The sequence below is a fragment of the Anomalospiza imberbis genome, chromosome 5 (assembly GCF_031753505.1).
Source record: "Anomalospiza imberbis isolate Cuckoo-Finch-1a 21T00152 chromosome 5, ASM3175350v1, whole genome shotgun sequence".
Classification (NCBI taxonomy): domain Eukaryota; kingdom Metazoa; phylum Chordata; class Aves; order Passeriformes; family Viduidae; genus Anomalospiza; species Anomalospiza imberbis.
In genome coordinates, this window is record NC_089685.1 from 1,018,960 (window position 1) to 1,040,265 (window position 21,306).

The 21,306-nt window shown below is 45.4% G+C and overlaps 1 protein-coding gene across 4 annotated transcripts in view; it reads left to right on the forward strand.

Annotated features, from left to right (window-relative positions):
- The first annotated feature begins 12,969 nt into the window (after positions 1–12,969).
- The window catches only part of NRF1 (nuclear respiratory factor 1), a 60,440-nt gene continuing 52,103 nt past the window's right edge, over positions 12,970–21,306 (forward strand). For 2 of the 4 annotated variants that reach the window (XM_068189326.1, XM_068189327.1), the window contains exon 1: positions 12,972–13,133. The gene's annotated coding sequence lies outside the window, so the exon portion shown is untranslated. Of the gene's footprint in view, positions 13,134–16,641; positions 16,711–21,306 lie in introns of those variants that run through there. The other 2 variants (XM_068189324.1, XM_068189325.1) reach the window with 2 other exon arrangements.

Here is a 21,306-nt window from a genome sequence, read left to right on the forward strand (position 1 = left end):
TAGAAAGCCAACGGTAAAATTGGTGTTTGGGGAAAAAAAAATATATGTAGAGTTTAATAATTACATATGTAGGCAATATATGAAGGGTTTAATTTAGAGAAATTTGGTTGCAGAAGAAAACAGCCATGTAGCCATTTTGGCTGTTACTATCAGAACTAATATGACAACATGAAAGCACAAAAGTAGCACTTAAGAAAATGTGATATAAGGAAAAGGAAGGATAAGAGGAGGAAGATCTCACCACCCACAGGTCTTGTGATGAGACTTGGTTGTTGCAGTCTCAGTGTCTGTTGGTCCAACTGGTGGTCACAGAGTGGATCCACCAAGGGATGAGGGGAAATCTCAAAGAAGTGGTGGGAGAAATGCACAGAACACAAAATCTGGGTTTATGTTCACTCAGGCTCAGTGGGAACTCCCAGGTGCCTCCCCTGGAGTGGGGAGTTTCATCCTGGATGATGGAATGCTGTGGGTCATGGGACACTTTGGGACTCTGACACCTTTGAAGATGATGCAGCTGACTTTTATGTCAGCACAGTTCAGTCCATTGTGGCCCATTATGGCCGAGGTGAACACCATGGGGCTACCTGTGAATGTCCCCATATTCCAGGGCAGGGGAGTTATCCCATGAGTTCCCTTGAGCAGGGACAAAGAGGCAGTGCCCTATTCAGAGCTGATAAAGGCTCCCTTATCAGTTTGTAGCCTGAGCTGGGCTGTGCTCCTTTGCACATCGTAACTTGCCCCTGAATGTGTGAGCTGGCAGCATCACAGTCTCTCTTCCAATACCCTTGTGGATCCATTCTTCCTCCCAGACCTGGGATAATTGGACAAAAGCACCACCTTTGTCTTATCCCAGGTTCAAAATCCAACATTCCAGTTAGCAGGGGTGTTTGGGGAGGGGTGGCTCTGGGGGTCACAGATGGACAGCAGTTCCTTCGCAGTTTGCTACAGTGAGCAAAATGATTGATGATTGATTGATTGATGATTTTAACAATGTCTAATGCATGAGCCACTTCACTCTCTCACAACATGTCAAGAAAATAATCACGGGATGGAAAAGCTCCGGGCTGGAAAAGATCACCAAGTCCAACCATCAGCCCGTGTTGAGCAGTAACCCAAGTCCTCAGGAGGGACACCCAGGCTGCTGGATTTCCTGTTTCCCTGCTCATTGGCTGCAGCTGGCCTGCTCTGATGACGCAGGGATGTGGTTTGCAGCACCACTTTGTTCTGAGCTGTGCACCTACGTCTCCTCCTCAGCCTTCTCTCGTGTCTCGCTTCCCCACCACCCACCAGGAAGTCGCTGGCCACAGCAGCTCGCGGCTCTTTCCTCCAGTCATCAGCCTGCTAAAGCCAGAGATCTTCTGCAACCTCTGTATTCAGCATCTCCGGCTAAGAAATCAGTTAAAACCCAAAAATATTAGATTTTTGTATGATATCTTCACCACACAGGGCTTTTAGGGACAGATGTTTCTGAGCACTGAAGTAGGAACTGCTTAACGTGGTTAAGGATGGTTAAGTGAGCAAGGCCATTTTTACATCTGTGGTAAACTGGTGCTACAGTGGTTTCAAAACTCCAAGTTCCAGTATCCAAAATTTACTGGAATATTTATTAAATAATAATTTTGTTCTCTCTTTAACAAAAAAATTCTGATTTCAGCATGATGCCACTGAACTCGGCAGATGGTGACCAGTGAAGTGCAAAGGACAAAGACTGCTTTCCATTGCATCTCAAAAGTTGCCATTCACTTCTTTGACAGCAGATGAAAAAACCCTCCCAACAATCCCAAACTGAGTAATGAAACACTTTTTTTTTTACCCCCTCCTTTTTCCTTTTACCTCTCAGCTGAATTTTGCATGTAATTCCAACTCCCTGGTGGTTAATAAAGACCAAAAGACATCTCCAAAGAAAAGTTTGGACTTCAAATGGCTGGATTTGCTTAAAAGTGCTGCAGGCCGTGGATGTGACAGGGTGACAGTTGCAGCTATTCCTGCTTCATCCCAGCCTGTAAGAGTTTGGTTCCCAGATGGGTTTTTCTGGGGTGCAGGATTTAAGCCGAGTTTATGATGAATAACTCCTGCTCTGTCCAAATCCACAAAGAGTTTTGTGAGGGGGATCTGCAAGCTGGAGATGCCCTTTTTTATGGCACGGGGAACTTTGTGGTGTTCCGTGTGCCAGGCCTTGCAGGGAGTTAAGTTTTTGTAGTGCTGGGGTTTCCTGTGCTCTGCTGCCACTGTTGGCTCACGTTTCCTGCAGGAAGTTGTGTACCAGAGCCCTGCTGTTAAAAATACAAGGGATGTTGGGGTGTGTGTGTGTTTGTGGGTGGGGAGAGTCACAGGGCTGTTCTGGGATGGGAGTGGTAGACATAAAATAAATATAAATATGCTATAAATTATAGTGATAAGTATAACTTTAAAATATAAATAAACTATAAATATAAGTTATAAATATCAATTATAACTATAAATATAGCTTAATAAAATATATTATTCAGCACATTTGGTGAATTCAAGCTGCATGTGAGCAGCTTCCTCTCTTTTCCCTTCCCTCCAGCCAGCATTTCTGGATTGCCAGGTTTCTCCTTCCACATTATTTCACCTGAGGAAAAGCACAGTGGATCTTTGGACGCGTAAGAAAGGCTTGAGAAGGGGCAGGGATCCTTTTGTCCCCGTTCTCATTTGAAGAGCTGCCCTGGCTGTTACTTCCCAGCTCCAGGGGAGGATGGAGAGCTGAGAACTCTTTTGCTCATAAAAGGTATCTCCATTACAAAGAGGCTCCCATGGAGAATTTTCAAAGAAAAACTTCCTTGCAAGAGGCTATTAAAATGTTGGCACTAAAGAGCGTCAGTAGAGGGAAATAAAATAAAGTTTTCAGTGGGTTAACTCCTCTCTCAATTTATCTTTCACTGTCCTCACCTGGTGCCATTTCAGGAACAAAGAATCCTCAATTTTACTGTCTTTTTATAAGGCTCTGTTTTACAAACTTTCTGTAGACTTTTTTTTTTTAATTACATGAGCTGTTTTTTTCTCTCTTTTGCTTTTGTAACTGCCATACAAAGGAGCAAAAGGAATGACATTTTAGAGCTCACAGGAATGGTTTTTAGACAGGTACCAGGACATCTGCAGGTACCAAAGTCTCCCAGGTGGAACACTGGGATGGGTTTGTTACATCCAGGTGTGTTATCCACTCTGTAATTATCCAGTGCTTTTCTGGGGGTATTCAGGGAATTCAGGAGTCCTGCTTCTTTTGGTGTGCCCTTAGAGGAACAGCCTCAGACCGTAAAAGGGTCCTGGATAGAAAACACCTTGCTTTTGTTTGTTTGTTTGTTTGTTTGTTTAGGCTCCACAATTGTTTATTTTAATTACTTTAAAATAAAATACAGGCCTTTAAAATTGCTGTGTTTCTTTTAGGTTATTGCCACATGATTTCAGGAGAAACAATCAAAAGGAATTTTTAAACTTAGTCTAATACGTACACAACTAAGCTAAAGTAAACCAAGTGTGAAATCTGTATGTGAAAAAAGTGTCAGCATTTGTCCTCGAGCTGTAACTGGCACTAAAAGAGAGAAATGTGTAAGAAAAATGAGGGAAATATTTAATGGAACCCATGGCTGCAGCAGAATCCTGTGCCATGAAAGGAACAATTTTCTCTTTGGTGGAAATTCTTGAAGTAAATGTCCAAAAGTTTGCCTGCATTTGCTGCTGAATGTTGGAGTATTTTTAATAGCTGAAAATACAGGGATAGGCCAAGTGCTCCTACAATCCTACAGGAAATGTCAGCAGGGAGACAGCAGCACACAGATAATTGAAGAAAACAAAAATGCTTAAAGCTGTTTAGTACAAGCTAAAAATTACATTGAACTTCAGAATTTTTTTTTCTCTCTCTCTCTCAGGATGATTCAAATAGGTCATGCAAATCTTGGGGGCACTTTTCCCACATCATTTAATAGGAAGTGCCTGTTCTGTGAAGGATGGAGATATTCAGCCTGGAATAAGAGTTTTCTGTGCAGACTGAGATGCTAAATCAGAAGGTACACCACTGACGTTTGAGTTAAAGTTGTATCAGTGAAGCAATTAAATCACAATAATTATTGCAGTTGGGGTTTCCTGGAGTTTTCTCAGTGCTTACATGGCCAACACACCTGAAAGGGGCTTTAAATGTGGATTATCTCACCCTGCTTTGCGCTTTTTTAGCACAGCTGTGGGTGCTGAGCTGGTCATGCTGGGATCTCCCTAGGCATAAAAAGGAGATGGGAAACAGGCACATGAATTATGGCCACATCCAAAAAACTCTGATGTTTCTTTGTCACATTTATGGCAAAATGCTCATTCCTTAAATTATGTTGTTCCCGAAAAAAAAAATAATTTGCTTTTTAACACTTTTTTTGATTTCTTTTAGTCAGAAAAAGAAGGTTTGTAGAATAAATTTGCCCCCACGTGCTCATGTGATTGGATGGATTGCTCCCACAGTGCATGCCATAGCACTGTGTGCTGAAGGCACGGTGACAACGGCCTGGATCACCCAGGGAACATCAGGAATGATCTGGCTCCTTTGGTATTTACACAAAACCTGCTCTGGGACACTTCCTAAGGGTTTCTTATGGCAGTTCAAAATGCTGCAGAGCCAGACCGAGCTTGCTGGAGCTGTAACATTCCTGTCTGGAGGGAATTCCTGCTCTGTGACGTTTGTTTGTGGTGGCTCTGTGAGTTTCCCATCCGGGGTTTGAGATGTCCCTCACTAGAGGTGCTTGGGGAGGAGCAACTGGGAGCACTTTGCTTGTATAAAATGGAATTATTTTCAGCAGAGAAGGGCAGGGGCCTGTTGAGGACGATGATTTCCTGTCTGTGGGGTTTGATTGGGTTGTCAGCTGATTTTATCAAGCCACTAAGGCAGGGAGCATACAGGGAAACAGGTGTCTTCTGCTGGGTTGTACTGGAGCTTTCCAAGCTCTTGGTCTTACTCCAGTTGTAACCACTGAGTCTGGCATGGGGTCCAAACCCTCTCAAACCACATGGCCTGAGGTGGGTCCTTGAAAGCTTCTGTCACCTGTTGCTTTGGCTCCTGAGATAGTTTGTCAGGAAGAACGTCCTGAAATTAGGTACAATATTTGGGGGAGTACCTCATAATTATAGCCTGCCCTTTGGGAACTGTCCCAGGAGTAGCTCTGTTTCCTTAGAAATCTGCACACTTTTATCAACTCCTCATCCTTTTTCACTGCCTTCCTCAGGTGCTTCGCACATTTTCTGTTCCCATCACCAGAAAGGCAGACAGCAGAGTGGGAAACACTTCCAGCTCTCACACTGGCAGCTGATATTTTGCTTTTCTCCCCTAGAACCACAGCTGGGGTCTCTCAAGAGTGCTTCAGCAGGTCTTAAAAGTTCTCCTCTACAAGTTCCTTCAGGAGAGGAGATGGAAGGAGGAGTCTGTGGGATTCACACTGGTGATCTCCTGGGAGTGCCTCTGGTGATCTCCCTGGGGTCCCTTGGCGTGTCCCAGGGTCCTCCAGCTCTCAGGTGGCTCCAGGACTGTTGCAATTCCCGTGGAATTCATGTGGCAGAGCTCTGCTAATCCTGAGCTCACGTGAACCCACTGATCTTGCATGAAGCAAGTGTTGTTAAATCCCTGTTCCCTTAAAATCCCTCCTTTCATCTCTTTAGGGTAACAAAGCGCCCCGCTTCCACCCTTTAATATTGTTACATATTTCAAACCTGTAATTCTTGTTGCTTTCCTCCCTTCCCCACACTGCTGCCCTTTCATCAGCACAAGGTGACAATTAACACCTCCAGCCTGCAGTTTTCCTTCCACACGTTGCTAAACCGGGACTCGGTGGGCTGATCTTCCCCAAACCTAAATGTCTGCATCGATGCTGGGACTGGTTATCTTGATTAACAAAGGGAGAGCAGCTCAAGATGCGATTCCTCTGATTAAATGTGTGCAGGGGCTTAGAGCAGCCCTGAGAGTCTTGCTTAGGTACAAATTTAGGTATAAACCTCAGATTTGTAAAATTTTGCTGAGAAAGAAAATTAAAATTTACCGTGGCCACAGAAATGTAAGTTCCTCACAGGGGAAATCAGCACGGCCACGGCTTAGCCCTCAGGAATTTGGGCTAAAGGCCACAGAAAAGGGTGTGAGAGAACTGGGAAAACTCTATGACAAGGGTAAAACTGTGTGGGATATTCCCAGTGTCTGAAGGGAAACCAGCCAGCCTGCGCAAGGGTAAAACTGTGTGGGATATTCCCAGTGTCTGAAGGGAAACCAGCCAGCCTGCGCAAGGGTAAAACTGTGTGGGATATTCCCAGTGTCTGAAGGGAAACCAGCCAGCCTGCGCAAGGGTAAAACTGTGTGGGATATTCCCAGTGTCTGAAGGGAAACCAGCCAGCCTGCGCCTTCGGGGCACCTCAGAGGACAAAACCGCCGTGCCTGCGAGGGGGGAGCGGAGCAGAGCTGGGGAATTCTCGGAGTTTATCTCTCCTGCCCAGGGGGGAGGCCACCCCGCCGCTCCTGCTGCCAAAAACCAGGGCAGGGTTGAGCAAGGACCCGCCCAGCCACGGCGACAGCGCGACAAAACCTCATCCTGAGCATCCCGCTCGGGGTGCTCAGGGGATTTATCTCCCCGAGGAAAGCGGTCTGGACATGAGGCTGGATCCCGGAGTGAGTGGTTTACAGCTCTGTCACTGCAGCAGCACGTTTTTGGGGAGCTCGGTGTGCTGCCCTCTGTGTGTGATGTGGTGGCAGCTGGGTCAAGGTGTCACCCTGGGGCTGCCAGGAGCTCTGCCAGCTCTGTCCCACAGTCCTGTGTACAATGGGAGTTGGGGGAAAAGCAGTTAAAAAAAATTAAATAAGTTTTGGGGTTTTTTTTGGGGAGGGGTTTCCATATTTTTGGTGAGAAAGTCCAGTTGAAAATGTAAATTCCTGGAAAATGCCTTTTAAAATAGAAATTTTGAAAAAATCTGTTTAAAATAATTGTGGTGGTGGTTTTTTGCTATTTTTATGGGAAAAAAATCACATTTAAAACAGACTTTTCTTTCCTTGCTTTGGCAGGAAAATCCATCTTATAGTGGAAATTGTGGGAAAAAGCCAGTTCAAAATGGAAGTGTTTCCCCTTTTATTTTGGTGGAAACAATGCAGTTTATAACAGATTTTTTTTTTTAAATTTTTGTAATTTTTCTAAGATACAGTACAAAATGAAAATTATCAGGTGCTCCAGCAGCCACTCCAGAAAAACCAATCAAAAAAAAAAAAATCCTCCCCGATGTTTATGGAGGCCTTCCTGCCAACAAGTTCCCACCTCATTTCTCCCTTCTTCAGTCTGATCTTTGTCTCCCCGTTAATTGTACATGAGGTGCTTTGAGTTCCCTTCCCACCCAATCCATTCCGTGGTGAACTTGACCAAAGCGTATCCACATTTATAAATGTAGTATATTTGAAAATAAGAAGTGAAAAGAAGCTGAAAATATCTGAGAAGCCTGCTGCACTGCATGTAAGGATCTAAACTGGAGAGAGGGACTATTCAGATGAACGATCAGAACTGTGCATTTGCAGAGCCCTGACAGGTGCTGGGAGATGCTGCAGGAATCCAAAATCCCCCCAGTAGCAGCTCCCCAGAACAATTACAGATTTTGGGGACTGCAATCCCTAACAGAGGTTTCCCCTACAGGAACCATGCCCAAATTCAGCCTCGGTTTTGGTCGGATCCAGAGAAGCCGTGGAAGGCAGAGCCCAGCCAAGGCTAGGCTTAAACTTAAAACAAAGACAGTGCACTGCCAAAATTCTCCCTGGATGTCGGGAAAACCATCCTGGCTCTGGATGAGCTGTGCAAAGACAGCTCAGTGCATGTTCCAGAACAACCCCTGCTGCAAGGACGCACTTCAAGGAAAGCAGTGGATGCCGTTTTCTTTTTACTCTGGAAAAGAGGGAGAGAAGAAAAAGGCCAAGGAGCTGCAGCTGTGTTCTCTCCTCTTCCATCTGCATCATGAAAGTTTGAAAAACGCTGTTTGTGGTCTCTCAGAGTCAGTCGTTCTTTCACTTTTTTCAGCGTGTCCTAAAGGTTCTGGACTCCACGTTGCCGGCAGTGCCCAAGGCCAGGCTGAAGGAATCTGGGATGCTGGGAAGTGTCTGCCCATGGCAGAGGGCAGAGCTGGATGATCCTTAAATTCCCTTCCAAGCCCCTTCCACGACGCTGTGATTTTCCCAGGAATCTGGGATGATGGGAAGTGTCTCTGCCCATGGCAGAGGATAGAACTGGACGATTCTTAAATTCCCTCCCAAGCCCCTTCCACAACTCTGTGGGAATCTGGGATGATGGGAAGTGTCTCTGCCCATGGCAGAGGGCAGAGCTGGATGATCCTTAAATTCCCTTCCAAGCCCCTTCCATGACGCTGTGATTTTCCCAGGAATCTGGGATGATGGGAAGTGTCTCTGCCCATGGCAGAGGATAGAACTGGATGATCCTTAAATTCCCTTCCAAGCCCCTTCCATGACGCTGTGATTTCCCAGGAATCTGGGATGATGGGAAGTGTCTCTGCCCATGGCAGAGGATAGAACTGGACGATTCTTAAATTCCCTCCCAAGCCCCTTCCACAACTCTGTGGGAATCTGGGATGATGGGAAGTGTCTCTGCCCATGGCAGAGGATAGAACTGGATGATCCTTAAATTCCCTTCCAAGCCCCTTCCATGACGCTGTGATTTCCCAGGAATCTGGGATGATGGGAAGTGTCTCTGCCCATGGCAGAGGGCAGAGCTGGATGATCCTTAAATTCCCTTCCAAGCCCCTTCCATGACGCTGTGATTTTCCCAGGAATCTGGGATGATGGGAAGTGTCTCTGCCCATGGCAGAGGATAGAACTGGATGATCCTTAAATTCCCTTCCACGACTCTGTGATTTTCCCTTCCCTGACCCAGGAATGGGGACATTTAAACCTTTCCCCACGGCTGTTCCTCCCCAGGCTTTCCCTGAACACTGAATTTGGCATTTCCTCCAGCATTCCCATGGCTCCCTTCCTTCTGCTGGTCACATTTGCATTCCCAGTTAAGTCTTTTCCCAACTTTTTCACGTGGGATTATGGCACAGCACAGCCTGGATTTCCAGGAGAACCCAGGGAGGTGTGTGCTGATGCTCAGTTTTCCAAAGAGAAAGGGTTGGTTTGTTCCCACTGGGAAATTATGCCTCTCTGGATTATCCATGAACATCCAGGCTGTTCCTTTGCTCTTCACAGAGGTAGGAAAAAAAAAAAAAAAAAAGAAAATTTCCCTTTTGTACTGTAGCTTAAAAATTATAAAAATTAAAAAAAAAATCTGGTTTAAACTATATTTTTTCCACCAAAAAAATAAGGGAAACATTTCCATTTTGAACTGGCTTTAAATCCACATTTCTCCAGGGCCTTCCTCCTGCAGGGATCCCTGCAGGTTCTATAGAATCTCTAGCTCTATATCCACCTATAGATATATAAATATCTAAGGAGATATATAAATATATAAGTAGGTATATAAAGATACACATTAATATATTTTATAAATAATGATGATAATATCGATTATATATTGTATATTATATATTATAAAATATATAATATACAACATTATATTATCATTGTTGTATATAAAATATATTAATTATTATATTATATTATATTATATTATATTATATTATATTGCATTATATTGCATTATATTGCATTATATTGCATTATATTAATATATTATACAAAAATATAATTTAATATATATTATATGTTATATATTAAATGTTATAGATAATATATTTAATAATATATATTATAATATATACCTATGGAGTGATTAATTTAAATCCCAAGGAATTTTTGGACCCACCAGACCTCCAGCACAGAGCACGGAATAAACACAAATTGTCTCTTAATGAAGAGACATCCCTGAAAATATTTTGCTTTCCAGGCTGCTCTTAAACAACTTCTGGGAACTCTTCTCGTGCCTGTCCCCGTTGTGTTTTCCGTGTCATTCCTAAGGAAAAAAGAAAAATTTGTCAGCTTCAGGGCATCAGATATCAAGTTCCACCTCAAGAGTCAAAAATCCCACAGATTTACACCCATTTTTATTATTTCCCTTAGCTCCTTTCCCCTCTCTGTTTCAAATCCTTATTTATTTTTTAGCTCCCTAAAGCATGGAATTGTTTACATTGGCCTTTAATATTATTAAATCCCACTGAAAGTCCACTGAGGTGAATTGTGAATTCTACAGAAAATGGAAACAATTTGTGTTTTTAATTGGGTTTTTCCAGAGAAAATGGGGGGGAAATAATTTTTAAATGGATTTTTCCACAAAAAATGGGAAAAAAAAGTAGATTTTAAACCTGGGTCTCCCACTAAAAAAGGGGAAAATTCCCTTTTGTACTGTGTCAAATATAAATATAAATATAAATATAAATATAAATATAAATATAAATATATAGTTTTTAACTGTATTTTTTCCACCAAAAAATAAGGGAAACTTTTCAATTTTGAACTGGCTTTTTTCCACAATTTCCACCTTAAAGTGGATTTTTCCACCAAAACAATGAAAGACAAATCCATTCTAAAGATGATTTTTTTTCACAAAAAAAAGCAAAAAAAACCCCACCAAATTATTTTAGACAGATTTTTTTTTTCCCCAAAATGTCCATTTTAAAAGGTATTTTCCAGGAATTTACATTTTAAACTGGATTTTCCCACCAAAAATATGGCCAAAATAAAAAAATCTATTTTAAACTAATTTTTCTGTAACTTCCATTTTACACTGGATTTTTCCAGACTTTCTCACCAAAAATATGGGGGGGAAGAAAAAAAAATCTATTTTAATCTGATTTTTCCACAACTCCCCTTTTAAACTGGATTTTCTCACCAAAAATATGGGGTTGGGGGCGGGGGGATCTATTTTAAACTGATTTTTCCACAAAAAATATGGCCAAGAAAATGTATTTTAAACTAATTTTTTTGTAAGTTCCATTTTACACTGGATTTTCCCACCAAAAATATGGCAAATTAAAAAAAAAATATATTTTAAACTATATTTTTCACAACTCCCACTTTAAACTGGATTTTCTCACCAAAAATATGGGGGGGGGGGGGTGGGAGGAATCGATTTTAAATTGATTTTTTCACCAAAAATATGGCAAAAAAATTTCTATTTTAAACTAATTTTTCCACAACTCCCATTTTCCCACCAAAAATATGGCCAAAAAAATCTATTTTAAACTGATTTTGCCACCAAAAATATGGGGGGAAAAAATCTATTTTAAACAGATTTTTCCACAAAAAAATTGCCCCAAAAATTATTTTAAACTGATTTTTCCACCAAAAATATGGGGAAAAAATCTATTTTAAATTGATTTTTCAGCAACTCCCATTTTAAACTGGATTTTCCCACCAAAAACATGGCAAAAAAAATCTATTTTAAATTGATTTTTCCGCAACCCCCATTTTAAATTGGATTTTCTCACCAAAAACATGGCAAAAATAAAATCTATTTTAAATTGGTTTTTTCTGCAACCCCCATTTTAAATTGGATTTTCTCACCAATGACATGTCAAAAAAAAAAAAAAAAAAAAAAAAACTATTTTAAACTGATTTTTCCGCAACCCCCATTTTAAGCTGGATTTCCTTACCAAAAACATGGCAAAAAAACCCCAAAAAATCTATTTTAAATTGATTTTTTCCGCAACTCCCATTTTAAAATGGATTTTCCCACCAAAAACATGGCAAAAAAAAAAAAAATCTATTTTAAACAGATTTTTCCGCAACCCCCATTTTAAATTGGATTTTCTCACCAAAAACATGGCCAAAAAAAATGTATTTTAAACAGATTTTTCCGCAGCCCCCATTTTAAGCTGGATTTCCTTACCAAAGACGTGTCAAAAAAAAATCTATTTTAAACTGATTTTTCTGCAACCCCCATTTTAAATTGGATTTTTCCACCAAAAACATGGCAAAAAAAAAAACCTATTTTAGACTGATTTTTCCGCAGCCCCCATTTTAAGCTGGATTTCCTTACCAAAAACATGGCAAAAAAATCTATTTTAAATTGTTTTTTTCTACAACTCCCATTTTAAATTGGATTTCCTTACCAAAAACATGGCAAAAAAAAAAAAAAAAATTAAACAGATTTTTCTGCAACCCCCATTTTAAGCTGGATTTCCTTACCAAAGACGTGTCCAAAAAAAATCTATTTTAAACTGATTTTTCCGCAACTCCCATTTTAAATTGGATTTTCCCACCAAAAACATGGCAAAAATAAAATCTATTTCAGACTGATTTTTCCGCCACCCCCATTTTAAGCTGGATTTCCTTACCAAAAACATGGCAAAAAAAAAATCTATTTTAAATTGATTTTTCCGCAACCCCCATTTTAAATTGGATTTCCTTACCAAAAACATGGCAAAAAACCCCCAAAAAATCTATTTTAAATTGATTTTTCCACAACTCCCATTTTAAATTGGATTTTCTCTCCAAAGACATGGCAAAAAAAAAAATCTATTTTAGACTGATTTTTCCGCAACCCCCATTTTAAGCTGGATTTCCTTACCAAAGACGTGTCAAAAAAAAATCTATTTTAAACTGATTTTTCTGCAACCCCCATTTTAAATTGGATTTTCTCACCAAAAACATGGCAAAAAAAAAAAATCTATTTCAGACTGATTTTTCCGCAGCCCCCATTTTAAGCTGGATTTCCTTACCAAAAACACGTCCCCGGAACATCCGCTTCCCACGGCTTTTCCCTGCCTTCGCCCGCCCAGCCCGGCTTCAGCAGCGGCCCCGCTCCGCCGAGGCCCCGCGTCCCTCAGCGCCCCTGAGGCGGGAACGGCCGCGACCTCCCCAACATGGCGCCGGCCCCCGCGCCCTCCCCAACATGGCGGCCCCCGCCCGACCTCCCGCCTATGGCCGCCCCCGCCGCCCTCGCCCTCCCCAAGATGGCGGCGGCGCGGCGCTATGACGCCATACGTCCCGCTCCCCCCCTCTCGCTGTCCCCGGCCTCCTCCGCCGCCGCCGCCGCCGCCGGTCCCCGCCTCCCGCGCTCGCCACCGCGGCGGCCGAGGGCGACTCGCGCCGCCGCCCCGCTCGCCCGCCGCCCGCCCTCCGCCCGCCGCGGCCCCGCGGCGCGGGCCCGCCGCAGCGCAGCCGCTCTGAGGTGAGCGTCCTACCGCGCAATCTCCTCCAGCCCCGGCGCAGCCGCACCAACGCGGGGCCCCCGCCGCCCGCACCCGCTCCCCCGGCGGCCGCGACCGCCCGGCCGCGCCGGGCCCGCGGGGCCGCCCCGGGGCCGGGGCAGCGCGGGGGGAGCCGGGACGGGCGGCGCGGGGAGCGGCGAGCGGGGCGCGGGCGGGGGGCGGCGGGTGCGGGCCGGCCTCGGAGCTCCGGCCCGGGTGAGCCGGGCCCGGCCGGGCGGGGAACTTGGGCCGCGGCCGCAGACATTGGCGGGGCTTTCGCTTCGCCCTTTTCCCTGGTGTTCTCGGAGCCCCTTCTTTCCTGCTTTTAGCTCTCACCACCTTTTTTTTTCCCTCTCTCTCTCGTTATGCCTCCTTTTTTTTCCTCCCTTTACCCTCCCTCTTCTTTTTTCTTCAACCCTCCCCCTTTTTGCCTTCACCCACTTTTTTTGCCTTCACCCCCACTTTTCTGCTTTCACCCCCATTTTTTTTAATCTCCACCCCCTCTTTTTTTTCCCTTCATCCCCTCTGTTTTTTTTCCCTTCACCCTCTTTTTTGTTTTCCCCTCCACACCTCCATTTTTTCCCCTTCACCCCCATTTGTTTTCCCCTTCATCTCCCCTTTCTCCCCCCAGAACCAACTAGGTTGTAAAAGGCCTCAGAGATAAATGAGTCCAACCTCGATGAAGTTCCTCTTCATGCCCCCTTTTTTCCCCCCTCCCTTCACCTCCTCTTTTTTTTTTTGCCCCAGAATCACAGAAACAGGTTGGAAAAGACCTGTGAGCTCATTGATGAAGCTCCCCTTCATTCTCCCTTTGCCCCCCCCCTCTTTTTTTTCTCTCATCCCTTTTTTACTCCCCCTTCCCCCCCATCCTCTTTTTTTTTTCTTTACATTTTGCACGTGTATAATTTTCCTCCCCCTGTACAGGAGGTCGGGAGCGAGTTGAAACGTGTTAATCACTCACCTCCCCTCCATCTAATATACCCAAAAAGGGCTGCAAATTGCCTATAAAAAAGGGGTGTAACTGGCTGTGTATGAAAATACCCAAAAAAGAGCTCTAAAACATCTGGCTCAGGATAGACCTGGCTGTGACTGAGGTGCTCAGGCTCTTTTTAGTGTAAATAATAATTAAGGGACAGAAATAATTCAGCTCAAGACTCTTCCTACATTTGAGGTTACCAAGTCTAAGCTTTCTTGCAGCTACAGATGATTTTCGTTGCATCGGGAGATGTTTTCTCTGTTCAAGTTTGGGAACTCTGCTTTGTGTTTTATTATTTTTTTTTCTCCTTCACTGAACTGTTATTTCCCGAATTTGGGATTTTTAATCCTTTAGGCAGGGCCTGGCTGTTGTGGTTTTGTTTTTAAGCCTTGCTGGTCTCTGAGCATGGTTTTAGAACCCTCTTCCCACATCCTGAGAGGACTCCCAAAGTGAACTCATCCTTTCTTCTCCTTCACCCACATCACAATTCCTCCTTTCCAAATCCCCTCACAGTGTACTTTCAGCTCCCAAATACTGAGGAAATAGGTGAGAGAATTGTCCATGTTTTTAATTGAAATTTTCATGCTGGTGGTAAAACCTGGGAGCAGTTTGTTTTTTGTTTTTGTTTTTTTTTCCTGTCGAGGGTGAAAGAGGAAGTGCATGATGATGATGATGGTACTTGTGGAAAGCTGAGGATTGTAGCAACTGAATTTTTCAGGGTTTTAACCTTGCCCATCCATCCCTGGAAATGTCCAGGGCCAGGTTGGATGGGGCTCGGAGCAACCTGGGATGGTGAGAAGTGGCAGGGGTGGAATGGGATGGGATTCACGGTCCCTTCCAACCCAAACCATTCCATGATTCCACCACGTGTCACCGTGCAGCGTTCATTTAAATCCTCTCATCTTCCTCTGCAGTTTCTTGGTGTGTTTGGTGTCTTGCAGAGCATCTCAGTTGGTTTTTATGGAGTTCTATTGCATCCTGGTTTTTTTTCCGTGAGCCTCACATCATTTTTGTGTGTTTTTGTGATGGCCTCTTGTGCACTGGACACAAACACGGCGAGCTGGGAGCTCTCAGCCTCATCCCCTGCGGGTTTTGGAATATTTTAGGATTTAGGAAATGTGTGGTCTGACAGAGGTGACTTGGCCAGGACAACAAACGCCCCGTTCCAGAAGTTAAGTTAAACCATCCTGGAAAACCCAGCTCTGCCAGTGAGAACCCCTGGTGTGGACGGGAGGTTGCACCTCTGTGCTGCTCCATCAGGAAAATGGAAAACCTGGGGGACTAAGCTCAGGGGGGTGGTGGAATCCCCATCCCTGGAATTGTCCAACACCCCGTGGATGTGGCACCCGAGGTTTGGTGGTGAACGCGATGCTCAGAGGGCTTTCCCAACTTCACCAATTCCGTGATTCCGCGAGCAAAGGCCGCTTTGCTGCCGAGGGAGCTTGGCACCGTGGGGTTTTTCCTGCCAGTTAATTGTCTGGAATTCCCTGGACAGAAGCCCCGTGCCTGGTCAGCTGCTCTGATGTCCACCAGCAGCCCACAGGTGTTTTGACGTGAGGAATTCTCCACGTTGTTGGGATTTCATCGCTTTTCTGTCTCTCAGGAGCCTGGATCACCTTTTTTCAGCCTAAAAGCAGGCAATTCAACTTCTGGCAAGCTCAGGCTTGGGATATTTCAGCTTTATGGGGGAAACCAAGGAATCCCAGGAGAGTGGAGGAGCCCAGACTGGGAGCACTGGGACCGCTCTTGGTGTCCATCTCCCTTCTAGGCTGGTCGTGTCCAACTTCTGCCATGTGCATGCACAAGCTTTGGGAGTATTTCCACTGCTTTTCCAAAGGAGGGAGATTTCCAAAGGAGGCAGTTTCTCTCTCCTGAAAGGTTTGGGAATTATTATTTTTTACGCATTATCTTTCTCTGATCTGGGAAATTGTCGTCCAGGAAGGCAGCAGGCCACAGTGAACTCTGCTGCGCTCCTGAATCCCTTTCTCCAAGAGAATTTAATCCAAATTTCTCTACATAAGAACATTTTGTGCTGTCAGTGGCAGTGGTGGGGTTGTGTTGATGATTTTCAGTGCAGGGAGTTCTGTGAAATTCAGCCTTGGACTTCATCTTCCTTAGGTTGCTTCTGAAGTTGATCTGTGGGAAAAAAAACACACAGTTCAGATATTTTGTGTTACCCATTACCCAGTGCCCAAGATATTTAATAGAATAATTTCAAACCACTTTTTTGGGTGGGTTTAAAATGACTTCTGCACAGTGGGGATTTTACTTGTACTGTTGAATGCCCCACTACCCTCTGGGGGAAGAACCTTTTCCCAAAATCTGGCCTAAACCCCCTGACACAGCTCCAGTCATTCCCTTGGATGAAGTGGAACCCTGTCCCTGTGTGTGTTTAAAGGGAATCCATCCTCCTAGGTTTTGGAATTCAGCTTTTTGTTAGGTCATTTTAGTGCTTTCCCACTGTTTGGTGTAGATCCACACCCCTGCCCTGATCCATTTATCACTTATTTTAGTGATTAAATTTGTGTGTCTGCCCTCATGAATCTCTTCATCAGCTCATTTTGCCTGTGAATCCAAACCAGGTGAATAAATCCTGGCAAAACCCCTCTGGTTTCCAAATTCTGCAAACTGTGGAACTCAGAACATCATTGGTGTCTTTTTATCTCTTCAAACTAAAACTCCCACCAGGAGCCCTCGCCACTTCCCAGCCTGAAGGCTGCAGTGGGGTGTGAGAAAAGTTTTAAGGTCCAGAATTGTGCCAGGGATAAAGGAGCCTTCTCACCTGTCCAGGCTAAACCTGCACCTTCCAGGACTTTCCAGCTTTGGGGAAATTCAGCTTTGTTCTGTGCCCATGCAGCAACTGCAGTGGGGTTCAATATTTGTGGCTTCCCCAATGCTGGTCCTTCTGCTTTTTTTCCCCAAAAAGTGATCCAGCTGATCCAGTTGCCAGGTGGACATTCCCACTGGGAGGGCTGGCTGGGGTCTGTCCAGTTTTTGGGAAACCTCAGCGCCCGTTATCCTTTGGGAATATCACAGCTACAGCCAGGAGCTGTCCCTGTGTTTCACCCGAGTGTGAGAGGGTGCCCAGGTTTTTGGAGCTCAGGCTGCATTCCTGTTTTTTGGGAAGGCCTCTGAGGCTGCTCTGGGTTTGTTGTGGATGAGTTGCTTGCCAGGCTCCGAGAAGGAATCCAAGAAGAAGTCCAGGAGGGAATCCCTTGCACTGCCAGATGGAACCCGGGGAACTGCAGGCTGTGTTTGGTGGAGCTCGCAGCTTGTCCTGATCCACGCTGACATTTTGATGTCAATGAAATTCCATCTTGTTTTTTTTCCTCTCCTGGAAAAAAAAAAAGATGTACAAAAACCCTTTGGACGCTGTGAATGGCAGGTGTATTCCATCTCAGTAGGATTGGGAATTCCAGTGTCTCCTTCCCTTCCTGTTTTCCACCCTTTTCAGGGACTGTGGTGCTTTTGCCGGGGAGTGGAGCCTGGTTTTGTGCTGGAGGATGGAAGCAGGAGTCTCCTTGGGTTAGAGCATTATTTTTGTTGTTATTTTTGTTTGGCAGATGTGTGAATTGTTTGTGTGCTGCCTGTGGTGCCTATAAATAATAAATGGGTTGCTCAGATCCTGCAGCGACTCGGAGGGAAACTCAACTTTTTCAGTCCTACAAAATTCACCTGACCTCAAATACAGAAGGGAAAACCCATGAAAGTATATTTTCACTCACAGACCACGTTTGCTTGTGATCAGTGTGACCAAGGAAGCCAATCCAGAAGTAACTGAGTCCCTCCCACTGTTCATTACATAACCATCTAATTAAAGGAATCAAACAGGGATGACTCGGAAAACTTCATGCTCTGGGTCAAAAATACTCGCAAAACCACAGCCCAGAGTGCCCATGTTTTATTTATGCTGAGGAATGCTGTGTAAATGAAGAAGTTTATTCTTGGTGTCAGCCTTTAGAGTCTCCTGCTGCTTCTGCAGCCGCTTCCTTGGGCACCAGGAAAATCCTTTAACTCCTGATTTCCCTTTGGAAGGAGAAGGGACTTTAACAGTGCTGCTCCCTTCCTTCCCTAGAAGGAGCTGGTGGATTCAGAGCTTTTCTTGTGGTTGCTTTGGATTGAAAATTGGGTTGTTCTCAGGCTTATGAATTCTGTATCATGAGCATTCCCATGGATTTAGGGGTAAATCAGTGAATTTGGTCCCTTGCTCCAGAAGCAAATGGTGAATTTCCCTGGGAATGGTTGGAATACTTCAGCCCTGATAATCAGAAGCATATGTAGATGGAGGTGGTGGTGGAGAGACGTGAAAGACATCTGAAGAACAAAATGTGGCAGCAAATAAAAATCCACGGTCCGTTTTCAGCCTGTCGAACGCGGGGTTGTGGCAGGAGCTGTGAAGGCCTGGAATTCCCTCAGGATTTGCATACCATGCTCAAAGCAGGAAAAGCACAGAGTTAGGGTGGGTCAGGGCTGGAATTCCAGGATGGCTCAGTTCTGGATGCTCTTTGTGGGTCTGCAGAGTCCCCTCTGCCCATGTGGGAGGCAGCCGGGTACCGAGGGGACACGGAGAGCACCCAGCCTGTTCAACAGGCTCTGTCAGTGTGGAGAGGCAAATGTGGGATCAGCATTTAAACCCAGCTTGGAGGTGCTTTAGACCTGAAAGACTGGCAGGCAAATCTCTCTGGTGTAGTTGGGCTGGAAATGCAATTTTTTTTTTTCCCTTCCTGAAAACACAAATTTTGGTGGTGCAGAATGTGAGGCTGCGAGTGTGATGTGGGATTTTCTCATGTACCCGCTGTGTTGTTTGCACTGGGTCAATTTCCCTTTTCGGGCTTCTGGAGTCATCATGGAATTGTGGAATGGTTTGGGCTGAAGGACCTTAAAGCTCATCTCTTGCCATGGCAGGGACACCTCCCACTGTCCCAGGCTGCTCCAGCCCCAGTGTCCAGCCTGGCCTTGGGCACTGCCAGGGATCCAGGGGCAGCCCCAGCTGCTCTGGCAATTCCAGCCCAGCCAGGAATTCCCAATTCCCAAGATCCCATCCATCCCTGCCCTCTGGCAGTGGGAGCCATTCCCTGTGTCCTGTCCCTGCAGGCCTTGTCCCCAGTCCCTCTGCAGCTCTCCTGGAGTCCCTTTGGGCCCTGGAATGTGCTGGAAGCTCTCCCTGGAGCCTTCTCCTCTCCAGGGGAGCACCCCCAGCTCTCCCAGGCTGGCTCCAGAGCAGAGGGGCTCCAGCCCTGGAGCAGCTCTGGGGCCTCCTCTGGATTTGCTCCAGCAGCTCCAAGTCCTTACGTTCCTTAGTTCCCAGTGGATTTTCTGGGGAGTTTTTCCCCCTCAAGTGCATATTTTGCAGGGCAGCCAAGCAGACGTGTTCCTGAAGCACTTGAACTTCAAGAAGGGGTGGCCAGGCTGCCATTTTGGTGGAAGTTTGATAATTAATCATGGTTAGGACTGTGCTGGCTGTTCTTACCATGTGCTGATCTTGAGTTAATGCCATTATCATGAGTTAATGCCATGTGAGGACCCGAGTCCTTAAGGTGATCCATTGTAATTTTGGGCGCCACAAAAGAAAAGAGATACAAAGGTATTAGTGTCCAAAGGAGGGACACAGGGATGAGGAAGGGGCTGGAGGAGCAGCTGTGGGGACTTGGTTTGTCCAGCCTGGAGGAGAGGCGGCTGAGGGGAGACTCACTGGGGGCTGTAGCTTCCTCAGGAGGGGCAGCTCTGATCTCTGCTCTGTGTGACCAGGGGCAGGATCCGAAGAAACGGTATTAAACTGTGTCAGGGGAGGATCATGGTGGATATCAGGTTGGATATCAGGAAAAGGTCCTTTCCCAAGGGTGCTGGGCACTGCCCATGCTCCCCAAGGAATGGACACGGCCCCGAGGCTGCTGGAGCTCCAGGAGCGTTTGGGCAGCAGGGATAGAGTGGGATTGTTGGGGTGTCTGTGCAGGGCCAGGGGTTGGATTGATGATCCTGTGGATCCTTTCCAACTGAGGATATTCCCCAGATGGAGCCAAGGCTGGACAGAGCTTGTCCATGCTGGACACGTGGTGATTCTTCCCACCCCAGACAATCAGGATGAGGCTGTGGCACCTCTGTCCTCACCCTCTTGCTCAAACCTTTCTGTGTCACCCACTGCTATTCTCTTTTCCTGTGGTAGCCCAGCATAGCCACTAATCCTCTCTCTCCATAAAAGAGGATTAAAACTAGGAACATTTGCACCTTACAGCAGCCAGCGAGGGCCGCGCTCCGTCATTTCCAGCTGTAATCCCAAGGGCTGCGCCTCTGTGCCGAGCCAGGAACGCTTCAGCCAGCACCAAACAGCAGCCTGTGCTTATTGGGTTAGGAATGCTTAAAAGACCACTTTTGCCTGTTAATTAAAAGAGCTGAATTGACTAAAGATGAGTAACTCGCTTCACGCTGTTAGAACGACTCCTGGGTTCTGCAGGTCTGAGGAAAATAGGTTAAAATTGGGATTTCTGTGTGGCTTTGAATAAAATGCAAGGGTGTGTAAGGTGACAAAGTATTACCTCAGAGGATGGCATTTATCATCTTCTGGTTCCTAAACCCGTGGCAGACCACACATCCTACAAAAAGATTTTAGGGAAAAAGGTGCTACTGGTGGATACTGGTGAGGAGGAGCCACCCCAAACGCTTCCTGTGAAACCTGCAGAGCCTGGGGCAAGCACGGGAATGCTAAATGAGAATTCCATCCTGTGCGGTGCAGTTTCACTTCCAGTTTTGGGTTACACCCGGCTGCCACAGGCTGGGATGGTGGTGGTGCCCTTCCCGGGGGTTTCCGAATGGAAATGTGCCCTTTTCTTTCTTGGGGCCTTCCTGGGGAGGGCTGATTCCACTGGGATAGTATTTCTTGGTGCCAAAGCTCGAGAAGAGTCTTCAAGAGGAGTCCACCTCATCCTTGTGTTTACCCCGTGGCTTCCTGATGGTATTTGGTGCTAAATATATGAAATTTAGCTGCAAAAAGGATTCATTGCAAGTCACGTTGTCCGTGATGTGTCCTATCACATCACCCAATGGCAGCTCTCAGCAGCAAGTAGGAGCTATTATCCTAATAAATACCTGTGAAATCCTGTTTGTTTCTTTTCCAGAAGGGACACGTGGGAAGTTTTTCCTGCAGGGGGATTTCTTTGCTCTTTGATGCGAGATTGTGACAA